The sequence below is a fragment of the Eptesicus fuscus genome, chromosome 1 (genome assembly GCF_027574615.1).
Source record: "Eptesicus fuscus isolate TK198812 chromosome 1, DD_ASM_mEF_20220401, whole genome shotgun sequence".
NCBI classification, from domain to species: domain Eukaryota; kingdom Metazoa; phylum Chordata; class Mammalia; order Chiroptera; family Vespertilionidae; genus Eptesicus; species Eptesicus fuscus.
In genome coordinates, this window is record NC_072473.1 from 79,477,101 (window position 1) to 79,485,548 (window position 8,448).

At 40.1% G+C, this 8,448-nt stretch overlaps 1 pseudogene; it reads right to left on the minus strand.

Annotated features, from left to right (window-relative positions):
• Positions 1-3,300: 3,300 nt before the first annotated feature.
• LOC103303098 (RNA-binding protein FUS-like) lies at positions 3,301-5,028 on the minus strand (annotated as a pseudogene).
• Between the last annotated feature and the right edge of the window lie 3,420 nt (positions 5,029-8,448).

The following is an 8,448-nucleotide window of genomic DNA, read 5'->3' on the forward strand; positions in this document are numbered from 1 at the left end:
TCAGCAACCTCAAACAAAAAAATCATAAAAATTTTAGCCATTTTCATCAGTCCTGTATAATTAAACTTGCTCTGATTAAACTCAATTTTTCCATTCATTCTCTAGACTTTGCCTGATAATTGAGGGCGATAGGGTAAGTGATAATTACAAGAAGTTTGCAAGGCTGTTCATCAAGGCTCATACGATTTTTCTCAGTGAAGTGGGTGCCCCAATCACTAGAGATTGTGGAAGGTATACCCCAAGTGGGAAACACATTTTCTAGGAATCAGACTTGTGGAAGGAGAAAGCTTCAATTCAAATAGAAAGCATACACACAAAAAGAAGAACATATTGATAACCTAAACTAAGTGGCAGTTGAATGAAGTACAGTTTAAATGTACTATGATGAATGAAGGCATGAAAAAACGGAGGAAATGCCAGGGAGTCAGGAAAAAACAAACAGCTGACTTGGGTTTTCCATAGCTCTGACTATATTTAATTTAAAGTTATTATTTACCCACCTTAATGTCTCTGATTCAGGAACAGACTGTTGCCATTTTATAAAAACATCAGGATGGCAAAAGTCTGGCAATGAGGGGCCATTCTTGCAAAAACATAATGGACTTCATCCACATGTGCCACACTCTGATACTCAGGTTCAATCATTTTAGTGTGTCCCTCAATTTTGATGAGACACATATATGTCAGGAAAGCTCAGATTTCCAGCAATTTTATATATTTTTCTGGAACATTTGTAACATATACTTATATAAATACAATATAAAGAAAGCTCAATGCTATTTTTTATTTCACAATGCTTTTCATGTAATTTCAACACACTAAAACAAGCCTAATTAGTTTAATATTTCTCTTTTGTAAGGAGAGAAAACAAATCTTTTGAGGTGTTTCAGGGGCCCTTCTTGAATATCTCAGTTATTCACAGGTCAAGACTCTGTTTATAATTTAAATTTGGAGAAGTTTGTCAAAATATATCAAAAGGTTTGGACATTTGAGGAGATTCCGTTTTCTTAAATAATCAAGTATCTGATTAAGACAATATTATAGTATCAGAAGCAGACCAATAGTCCTTTTCAGCAGAAAGAGAAAAACCTAATTATAATTTTGCATCAGCTTATATCTGATATTTAAATTCACTTACTTGATTAAATTTATTTTTAACTTAATAAGCTTGAACTAACATAAAACTTTCTTTCCCAGGACGCTTATGTGGTAATGACTCAGATATTCAATAAGTACCTATAGTTTAATTTAGCTGACAAAACTTTTAAGTTCCAAGTTTACCAAAGAGAAGTAGAAAGCCATTGTAAACCTAAAAGAAACTTTTTATCCTACTTCCATTTTTTTCTTGCTGACCAACTTTGCAACGGAAATAACATGACCTATTTAACCAAACCAAATTCAAAACCAGCTTTAATATATCTTCCCAGATCACATGATTATGAAAAGCATTTCACTTATTTTCTATATTTCTGAGAATCTTAAAACACCCAATCCTTACAAGCACTTGTCTTTAAATTAATTTTAACAACGACAACAACAACAACAACAACAACAACAACAACACACACACACACACACACACACACACACACACACACACACACTGAAAGACAAAAACAAGGGTCTGAAAAAGATTGTGTTCATTGATGTGAGTCAGGTCAAGAGTTTCCTGCAAGTCTTTGGTAGACAATACATACTTCCCTTATCTCCTCAAGCCACAAGCAGAATTCCTCTAATGGTTAGCATGTCTATACACAGGACTCAAAAGAAGCCATTAGCCTGAAGGCCATGGGAATAAAGCAGAGTTGAACAGACAAGTCAGAGAGACTGAGCATTTCACTCTTTTGCAACATTTTCATTTCAAGGATGAACAAATGCAGCCTTGTCAGCCAATATTCAAGCCCCTTGATTCATTTGCACTGATTTTGTCAGCCTCTGGGCAAAAGAAAACACAAATATCCAATTGCAATTATTAAAAAGTAATGGATTTAGACTCATTCAAAGAATGAATTGTGTAAATATTTATTTATACTTCTTTAGGCCTCTTCCAAAACATTAAGCAGAAGTCTACCATCCAACATGGATAATGGTGAAGAATAATATTTATTGAACACTTATAAGAGGCTCTACACAGTTAAATTCCCATTTAATCCTCATGTCAATCCTATGTGGAAGGTATTAATACTGACTCCACCACTCTGTCACTAGGAATTGAAAGTCTTACCAGACCCTGTACTCTTAACCACTATACTACTCTGTGTATCATTTTGAAAGGAGTGTGATAAGGATTATGTGAACCAAAGTGGACTAGATCAATGCTACTAAAAAGTGTGGGCTGCAGACCAGTGCTTCTCTGTGAACTGTATTTTAATGGCCTGTGATGACATAAGTCAGAAATTGAGACTTAGCTTTCACAGACATTTATAGTAATGTAACAGAGTATTTTTTTTAAGTTGAACCTAATTATTAAAAAATTTGGACTTGTATTTTGGATGTCTTTGATTTTTAGTCAATATCATTTTATAGTAATTCATTCTTATAGTATCTTATTTTATTAATTTAACTAAAACAATGTTTTTTCTTTTTTTTCTTTATTGATTAAGGTATTACATATATGTCCTTATCCCCCCATTGCCCTCCCATCCCCCACTCATGCCCTCACCCCCTGGTGTCTGTGTCCATTGGTTAGGCTTATATGCATGCATACAAGTCCTTTGGTTGATCTCTCTCCATCTTACCCCTCCCCTCCCCTACCTTTCCTCTGAGGTTTGCAGTCTGATTGATGCTTCCCTGTCCGAGAAGCAGCAGCCACATGCTAAAACAATGTTTTTTTTAATGGGAACCAGAAATTGGTTACAATTACAGAGTCAGACACAAAATACCTGTGTGTGATCAGGGGTTGGAAGGTTATAAAATAACTAGAGGCCCGGTGCACAGATTCATGCACCGTTGTGGTCCCTAGGCCTGCCCTGCGGGGTTTAGGCCGAAACCCGCTCTCCAACATCCCCCTGGAGGGTCCCGGATTGCAAGAGGGCAGTTCTTGGGTGATGCATCCTGGAATTGGGCTCCCTCCTCTCTGGTTCCAGGTGCATCACCGGAGAACTGCTGCTGCCAAATCACCACAGCTCGGCAGCAGCAGTTCTCTTGCCTTGAGCATCTGCCCCCTGGTGGTCAGTGCATATCATAGCTACTGGCTGGTTGGCCGATTGGCTGGTTGGCCGGTCACTTAGGCTTTTATATATATATAGATGAGTGTAAAGTGAGGAGGGGAAAACATGTTCCAGAATCTCAGGAGGCAGGCTAATTTGGCCTCTCCCTGTGATCCTGTATGTGGTCACACCTAGAGTCAATCTTGCCTGGGCAAAGCCACCTCTGTTCCCACCACCCTGCCCCCCTTTGAAGACTCCACCTCAGCTTCAGTAGCTGCCCTGATCATAGCCTCCTCTGCCACCACAATAATCACCTCCATAGTTATCCCCCACATGAGAGCCTCTTGGTCCCTGTCTTAGACTATCTAGTTTAGGGGCTTTACCTGGTTGCATTCATTCCTCCAAGAGAAGTTCATGTTTTCACATGTAGGATCAGGACATTTCCAGTCCCCAGCTCGCTGCTGTCCTCCACTGCCACCACCTCTCCTTGGGAATCTTCCCCGGCCACTGCCACCACCTACATAACCTCCACGGCCCATGGGTCCTCCTCTCCCTCTGCCTCCATGACCATTGCCACCAACCCAATTGAAATGCACTTGCCAAATAGCAAATAAGACCTTGATATGATTCCCAGATAATTCTTTACCATCAAACCAGTCAATAGCTGCTTTAGCACCAGGTAGATCATCAAATGATACCATCGCCTCTCCCTTCAGCTTGCCCAGTTCCTTGTCTATGTACAGGTTAATCATGGGTTGTCCTGTTTTCAGTTTGTCTTAATACCATTCTGCTTGAAGTAATCAGTCACAGACTCAATTGTAACATTCTCACCCAGGCCTTGCATGAAGATGGTGGTGTTTAAATTATTCTGTTCAAAGTCATGATGTGATCTTTGGTCCCAAAGGCCAACAAATATTTTGAATCCACCACGGACACTTCTGCCCATGCCACCTCTGCCTTCATAGCCACCTCCATGACTTCTGGGTTCATAGTCACCACTGCTGCAGTTGTAACCACTGCCACTGCCATGACCTTGTCCCCCACGGTCATGCTGGCCTTGCCCCTAGCCACCTCCACTCTAATACTGATTGCCATACTTGCTGTCACTGTTGCCACCACTCATGGAGGATTGATCTTGGCCACCCTTTCCACCACCTCCACTGTTACTGTTGTACTGCTTCTGATGTCCATATCCCTGAGGAGGATTTTAGGAGCTTTGCTGCTGTCCATAGCTAAGCTGCTATCCACCATAGACAGACTGCTGACCACAGCCTTCACTTAGGCTGCCCATAGTTGTTGCTCTGATAACTGATACCATAGCTTCTTTTTTTAAAAAATATTTTTATTGTTTTCAGAGAGGAAGGGAGAGGGACGGAGAGATAGAAACATCAATGATGGGAGAGAGTCATTGATCGGCTGCCTCCTACACGCCCCACACTGGGGATCAAGCCCACAACCCAGGCATGTGCCCTGACCGGGAATCAAAACATGACCTCCTGGTTCATAGGTCGACAATCAACCACTGAGCCATGCTGGCTGGGCTACCATAGCTTCTTGAGGTGCTGCTAGGAGCCGGCTACTGGCCATAGCCAGGGTAGACTGCTGCCCATAAGACAACTGAGAACTCTGGCCACTGTCATAGCCACCAGTTGAGCCATATTCCTGGGGAGCTAACTGTCATAGTTGTTCTTAGTCTGTCCATAAAAAGCATAGGCACTCTGGCCACAGACTGGAGTGTCCCCTGACTGGCTGTAATTACCATAACTCTGTTGTCCATAGGGCTGATTGCTCTGCTGGGAATAACCCTGCCCAGCCTGGGTGGGGTGGGGTAGGCCCCATAGTTTTGGGTTGCTTATTGGATATAGCCATTTGAGGCCATGTTGGTGTATGTACACACAGGCAGACATGCAACAAGATTCCAACACCAAAGAGCACTGATACCTCAAAGACTCATTCTTATAGCATTTTAAAAAAGCATCAGTCCATATAGATTGATTTTTTTAAAAAGAAAGCAACACTGGTCTTTAATTATAGGTACTTTGAGAAGCACTGGACTAAGTAGCTTATCTTTGTGATGACCACTGTAGGAAAAAAAAAAAGGAAGATTAGTGTAAATTTTCTTTCTTATCAGCCCTCTCCACTTCTCCCTGATAAATTTACTCATTCGTTTGTTGGGTTTTAGGAGAACAATCAATAACACCGCTTTTCCTCTTGCTAATTTGAAAGAACTGAAACAAAGTCAAATAGATCAATGTATCAGCTACAAAACTGACTGGAGGACAGAGCTGAGATGTGAGACCTCAAATGTTTTTGATTACCTCCCCTAATCCCTGAATTAAGGAGCCTCACCCACCTAGTCTACAGGCTCAGTGGGATAAGCTCAGGCCTTCTCCCATAAGGAAGATCAAACCACAATATGTAAAATCCTTAGACAGAAGACCTGGAAATGGCAGAGCAGAGCATTCTCAATTTCTTCTAAAAAACTCATTACTCAGATAAATCTTCCTTCACTTAGTTAGGGGAAAATGGAGGGCCAAAGGGAGAGACCATGAGTATCCCTCTAGTGTATATATCCACAAGGAAATATAAGGTTAAGTGAATGGAGGTTCCCCTAAAATGTATCATTTATTCATTCATTTAATTCACACCTCTGAATATTGAATTAAAATGCACCCAATCCCATTCTATAAGCTTCATTTTCTACATCATTTAAACAACTCTTGAAAATCTATCTCCACCAGAAAAGTCTTGAGAAAGTGGCAGTAATTCCTAATTCAATCTCCTTTGCTCAACACTCTGGTAAATGCACTTACCTTCTAATATGTACTCAGTGAAAATATGTAATTTATTAAATTAATGTAAGTCATTAGTTTTTCAAGTTCTAAAATTTTTTTTACTATAATTCTATCACAGAATTGTTTACACTATTATAATTCCAAGGCCAGAGGATCATGCATGTATTTACTCATTTCCTTCAGCTCAGTATACCAATATATATTTAATAATTGCTTTGATCCCCAAGGATGATGAGGATTCATATGGCAGTAAAGATGTCTCTTGGCTATTTGCATTTAACTGCTTGGATGATAAACCAGTTTTCCCACTTTCATTCTTGTTTTATGGTAATACCTGATTTGCAAATTCCCCAGCATATCAGTTCTCAGCCAATTTCAACTACATACTAACATTAGGAAAATTAGATGTCTTTCATAAATATGTGAATTGACTTTTTCAAATTAAATTCTACATAGTAATTTTTAATGTATTCATATTGTTGGATACTGTAACTGGGCCATCACAACTCTGTGGTATGGTCAGTTTTTGTCTTCTATTCCTTTACTTTTCCTTTCCTGCTCTCTTTGTCACTTATCCTCCTTCTAAGTGCCTAGAGCTCTCATAGCACCTTTAGTGGCACTTTCCAGAGCTGCCCTCATGGCATCATTCTCAGGAATGCCTTTTCCTTTCTATTCCTTTGTTAGTACTCTTAAAAAAATCCTCTTGCATTTTAACATGTGACTTCTGGAGGTAACTCTTTCTCCAAAGAAGTAACATCAATGGAGGGAATGTCATAAATTAAGGCAGATCACTATGGGGACATCTGGGAGCAAGGAGGCTTTTAATCATCCTTCAGTTCACACCATGTAGGCGACTGCCTCCATATAAGGGCAAGGCTATGTGTTAATATTTGTATCACCTTGTATAAATACATAATTACATTTTTAGGGATGAGCTATATATTCACATACATGGATATGAATGCAACTTTCATAAGTGCATGTCTGTATAAACCCCTCATTAGGACATCAATAAAACATCTTCCTTGTTCACCTCATACCTATAGTTTCTGGTCGTAAAGAAAGTATATCCATGTTAGGCTCATAAAATTAATTATTACTTGCTTTTTTTAATAAAAAAGCTATGCTACACATAAATTTAATTAAATATTAATGTGCATCTCTGAGTTTGGGCACTATAAAATTGGCAAGCCTGGAATGCACCCATCACTATCTACCACTTAGCAACTTAGAAACCCTACCTTCAAGCTTCCCTTGAACTCAAAACTGACTTGACTTAGAGCAGAACTCTCTGAATGACTCTTCTTAAAACAAACTGCTTTCCTCACCCTTGATTAGGTTCCAGAAAACTCTAGATCATCTTGCGAGGTCAAGGCATCCCTAACCCCCCCTTCAGCCCTGTGGCCTTGTATCATTTGCTGTTACTAGTTATATTCTGTTTATGTCTGTAACTCTGGTGAATGGGGAAACATGTAATAAGCAAAAAAGCTTACTGGGCCTCTCAATGGAAACTATGCACTGTTCAGAACCAATTATTATGGGTTATTTGGTTTGTCTTTCATTTTCTTTGAGATGTTTTAAAACTCTGCAAGTTGTAGATAACTGATAACAATGAAAAATAACTCTTGTCTATACACAAACAATATATTATGTCTGGTGGAGAGTCAATTAACTTCCCTCCTACTGCCACCATGGAAAAAAACAGTTTCCCATTTATTTTTTAATTCATTTCAACATTTCTTTACTCCATATAAATGTGTGCATCTTTGACTACTCCTTTGAACTAGCTGTAGCATCCTCCCAGTCCTCTCATTAATAATGAGTTAAATAAAATCTTTAACACATGTTCTTTTATATATGTATGACAGTCATGATTAATAGGAGTGTAAGCTCATTGTACGCAGAGGCTCTGCAGGAGCTGGAGTGGTAAGTGGCTTCTACTTCGGGCTCTAGAACTTGGGCAAGTTACTTACCACTCTGTGAATCAAGATCCACCCATGGACTACAATAAGAATTCCTTCTCTGTCTACACTAAGGGCTTTCCACAACAATAAAATGAGTCTATATATGAAAAAGAACTGTATAAACTACTAAGTATTTAATATGGAGTCTTCATTTATTTCCCCTTCTGAGAGTAAATGTTGTCTACACTTTAAGACTCAGCATGATTCTCATATGTACCATATAAAAGCTTCTTTGCCTGCTTTAGACACACTGTTGTCTCCCTCCTCTGAATTCAGATTGTACTTGTATGAATTTACCAGAGGTCCAGTGCATCATGCACTGGAGGGGGGTCCCTCATCCCAGCCTGCCCCCTCTCACAGTCCAGGAGCCCTCAGGGGTGGAAGGCGACCCAGTGATCAGGGGAAGGCAACATCCCATCACACCTCTGCTGCTGCCACTGCCGGCAGCACAAGCCTCGGGTGGCCCTGGGCGGCTGGGCAGCCGCCATCCAAGGCTTGCCTGCACCTTGGGCCAGCCCTGGGTGGCTGAGGGGACTGGGG